This window comes from Pundamilia nyererei, unplaced genomic scaffold, assembly GCF_000239375.1.
Source record: "Pundamilia nyererei isolate P.nyererei 1_Seehausen unplaced genomic scaffold, PunNye1.0 scaffold00030, whole genome shotgun sequence".
Taxonomy (NCBI): Eukaryota; Metazoa; Chordata; class Actinopteri; order Cichliformes; family Cichlidae; genus Pundamilia; species Pundamilia nyererei.
In genome coordinates this window covers 1,349,424-1,354,480 of record NW_005187431.1, presented here as the reverse complement: position 1 = coordinate 1,354,480, position 5,057 = coordinate 1,349,424, and positions in this window count along the sequence as shown.

Genomic DNA, 5,057 nt, shown 5'->3' with positions numbered 1-5,057 from the left:
CTATCTATCTATCTATCTATCTATCTATCTATCTATCTATCTATCTATCTATCTATCTATCTATCTATCTATCTATCTATCTATCTATCTATCTATCTAGCTATCAAAATGACATAATTACGTCCAAGAAATGAAAGAACTTGTTACTTTTGCTTTGAAAAATCATAAACACTGGTCATCGCGCAGTGTTTGTTGGTCAAGCGCCAAGATCCTCGCTCGTTACGTAATGGGTCGCAGATAAAATCTTGTGATCACCCTGAGATAACGCTTCGAAAATGCTTTTGCGCAATGGGTGACCTTGTGCATTTACAGTACATATTGTGTGTGGCTTAGATAGTAAAGGAGAGCGGATTGGTTTGGAGAGCTTGCTGGGTGTGGAACGCGGTTTACTTATTTACATAAAGCAATTTCCATAGCATGGAACGCAGTTATTATTATTTTTTATTCAATGAACATTTGATCCACATTCTTGTGGCACAAGTGCAGAAAACTGGACTGCAGTGTAGGCGCCTCTCCAGTGTCTACTTCTTCAGGGGAAGATCAAAGAGTGGGGAGCGCCCCCCATGGCAGACACTGCAGAATGCGCCCCTTAGTTTTACTAGCCAGCCCAACTTGAACTTGACCATGGAGCCTGCGCAGTCTGCGTGTAATCCAATCCTTGGCCCCGGCGGTGCAGATCTGTCACAATGTTTGCTTTTAGCACAAAATGTGCTTCAGTGCGCGATGAAATTGCGCACGAATTAGTTTGGTGGTTGTTGAGCCAGCCGCTGGCTGAGGCGCACTGCGTTTCACACACAAGGAACCTGGAAGAAAATAACAATTTAGACTCTCCTCACTAAGGTGGCCCCTCCCGTCTCCGTTGCTTCAACTTGGCCTTGAAACGGGATGACGCAGCTACCAGAGAGTTAACTCGTTGACCTTGGAGCGAAACGAGTCCTGATGACTATACAGCTGGAAATCTCTGCTGTAAGAACTTCTTTTATCGCACTTCCCTGCTCCATCCCGCACACCCTACGCTATTACACCAAGGGCTTAGCAAGCCACTGAGATCAGACCTGTATTACCCAATTAAAAGGGGAAACATCACGGGGTATGGCTTACCATTAGTTCAGCAGCAGCAGGGCAACCCACCAGGTGCAAAGCCCCGATATTTCACAAGAGTGCATGCAATTCTTTAGTCTGGTATGTGGGTCCCTGGCATCTTTGAGAAAGGTGATATTTACAAGTCTGCCTGGTTGCAAATGTTTTTTCTTTTTTCTTTCTTTTTTTTGCCAGAGTGCCGCTGTCATCAGTCCCCACTGCATGCTCATGTGCCTCTGTTTTCTCGCTGCTCTCCACTAATTTTAGCCTCTAATAATGAGCTATTGAGTTATACTGCCGGCAAGATCATCCTATTCACATTTCTGCCCTCAGTTTTCAGGTTTTTTATTTATTTATTTATTTTTTAAATTTTTCCCACAACCGCCGTTCAAATAATGATGTGTGGATGCAAAGCAACATACAAACGGGCATCCCGTTGATTTGCATGTAATTGAAGGCGTGAGACACATAGGTCCCGCAGTGAATAAGCCCAATGTTTTAGGAGTTTTGTAGTTTTACAAATCTCAGTATAAGTTAAGTTGCTGCCTTTACCACACCTGGTTGACTAGAAAAATACCTGCACAGAGACAGCGGGCCTTACGTCAACTCAACTACGTCTGCAATGTTTTCTTGAGTTGTTTGTCTTTAAATTGTTCATCCCGTGGAGTTTTGTTTTGTTTTTCAATTAAACTATCCAAGTCTTCATTTTTTCATTAAATTCCAGGTCGTGAACGCCAAACTGTGCAGGCCTTTCCCCTGCAAATGCCTTAAAACCAATGCTACTTTGATAATAATGGTTTTTAAACTATTTTGCAAGTTTCAAAACTCAATAGAAAATTATTAGGAAGATAGGAAAACAGTCCATGCAGAGGTATTTAATTTCTGAAGTAACGAAATGCAACCATTCTATTTCAATCTCCACATTCCGACAACATTTTAAAACGGGCGAGCCATTTCAGTCTCTATCTTTATAACCAGACAAACAAACAAGGAAAAATCACCTTGAGGTTAAGAAAAAGAAAACCCAATCAGTCGTTTTGTCGCGTTTTATTGACAGAGCTGCAGTTTTAATGACATTTACAATTTCGTCTTTGCTTTAGGAGTGCAGAAAGAGCAAAACCTCTGTAACGCAGCTTAACAGGTGCACATATTTAACCTCACTCCATTGCTCAAAATGTATATTTACAGTTAAAAAAATGGTTACGCTACAATTTAGAATGCAGTGTTGCATATTTGGGAGGAATTTTAGCGCTCACGATGCTATTATTGAAAAAGAAAACAAATGCACTGAAAAACCTACTTCGCTAAAAAATATTTTATTTAAATTTTGCAAAAATAATAATAAAAAAAATCCCCAAAACACAACAACAATAATAATAATGTGTGGATCAAATTAAAAATGTAACGATGATGCTAGATAAGGAGAAAATGACTTATTGTCGGCCTGATGGCATTTAAAAGCAAATAATACTCGCTGCAATCGGACGGTGGCTTCGGATCAGAAATACAACAGATGTGGAACCGACTGAACATGCAGTGAGAGGCAGCGCAGATCTGTATATTTACGGAGGTTCTCGCATGCCAATAAAGTGATTTCACATGCAGCTTACAGGCTATAGTTTAGCAGGCTGTTAACGCAACGTTTGAGCCCACGGCGAGAGAAACTGAAGCACAGCGAAAAGTTGCAGCAAATGTGTCAGTCAAGAGGGAACATTGGGAACACCGTGGGAGTAAGGATTTCCTAGAGAACTGTAGACCTTTAGTTTAGACTGCATGTGTCGCCCCCCCCCCCCCCCCCCCCCAAAAAAAAAAGAAAAAAGAATGAAGTGGGCCAGCTTTCCTTGTTACTTTTATGCAGTCCGTCATAATCACAGTGCAGGCAGTCGTCCAGAAAATATGGAAAAGACAAGTGTGTGACCGCCTTGTGGTTCCCTGCTTTAACCACAAAAACATACTGGCTCTTATGTTTTGACAGCTTTTTTTGACAAAAGCACGTGCGATCAACACCGACATTTGACTGCACGTTCTTAGCACCCTGTTTTATGTCCCAATTTATGTTATTGAGGATATAAATTTATAGCTGGGCATAACTTTATATAGACTGCTTTACCAAGGCTTCATGGGCTCAGGCCGCGGATCAAATGCGCTCTTTCTTTCTCTGACTGCATAACTTCAGTGCCAGTACAAACACGGGATTGAGCCTTGATAATGACCTCAGAGAAAAGCCTCCAGGCTCTGCTGCCAAATCCCAAAGTGCAGTCTTAGAAACTTTGCAGGATGCTTGAAATAGATCAAGGGGTGCACGTCAAATTTATGCCATTTAAATTCACTTTGATTTAGTGGAACTTACAGATATAAGATTAATCACCGTTTAGTCTTTCATTTTTTTTTTATCCCGCTTACGTTTGTGTGTAAATCAGAGAATACAATGCAAATCCGACAAGAATTCAATAGTGAATTGTCTAAGCGTTTAAAAGGTGTTTCTAACGAAGGTTCCTGCCACACGATTTAAGCACAAGCCAGTGGTGAATTGTGCGTCTCCTCGGCGGGCACTGGCCCCCTCCTGTTGTGTGTTCATTGTACTTTGGGATGTCTCGTGTCTGGACTGACCACATGGACGCGCAGACAGCCCCCATGGCTGGTCTTCTTACCAGAGGAGAGTAACATGAACAATTAAAGGACAGAACGGAGATTAAAAACATGATTCCTGATTTTTTTTTCAAGAGTCTCTCTGAGACAAGAAACTTAAAAAAATGGATAGAATACTTTTATTAAATGCAGCTTGATTTAACATGAACAAAGTCCATATGCCACAGTGTGGTTTAACGCAACCGTGTTTTTGTTGTTGTTTTGATTTTGTTTGTTTTTAAAAAAAAAAAAGCTTTTCCCGTATCGACGAGAACGCCACGAGGCAGTGTAATCAACAGGCCGGGCCTTGTAGCGAGACTCATAAATATTGTTGCATATTGCTGATGAATGATTTCATTACTTGAGCTTTCTTGTACGATGACTTCAGAACCAACCCCGACCAGCTCGTGTTGAATCCTCTTTACTTCAGCCTTACAATTATTCAAATCCACCGAATGCAATAACTTTTCCATTTGACTACTAAATAAATGTTGCATGTGACGCGGTTTATGGGTCTAAACGGAGATGTCTTTGAAAAGGTAGAGCCTTTGCAATCCAAATCCATGGAAGGAACAGATTTCCCTTTGATCTAAAAAAAATAGACAGCAGCCTAGTTCTGAATGTCATAATCTTTCACTTTAATAATAAGCGTTACAAACCCACGTTTAATGGCTCATTTGAAAAAACAAAACAAAGAAAAAACTTGGTAACGATAATCTGCTATTTATTTTACATTTTTAGTTACACTCAAAACATTAAGATTAAATCTCTTTGGGTGTTCTCTCTTTTGGATAAATGTGGAACTCATTAAAAAGAAGAGAAAAAAATATCCATCCCAAATACTCTCTCTCCATCTGCATCATATGCCTCTTAAATCAAGCACCTCCCCCCAAAAAGATAAAGCATCAAGCACACTTTTTATTTATTTCTATTTTTTTTAACACAAACTGCTGTCTTAAGCTTCCTTTTGTTTAACAACCTCAGTCCATCCCTTTTTTGTCGCCCGGTGCCAGCAAGTCTACGGTTCACAATATAAAACCAAACTGCCTAAATCCGTGTTTACTGTTTATTAATATCTAGTTTCACTTGATATATTATCGAAGTTAACGATGTGTTGGAATTTACTGTACAGTTGTTCATATTTTAGATAACAAATGTGACGGAACAATTTTTAAAAATTACTGTTCTCATATAAAGTATTTGGCTTGAAGCTAAACACCTCCATCCATGAGTAGCAGCTTCTCTTTGGGTGTTTAGTTCCCCAGTCTCATAGCAGAAACAGTACACACGGGGACATGTAGGTGACAATTTATGGTGGATTTGGAAAATCTGGTAACAACCACGAGGGA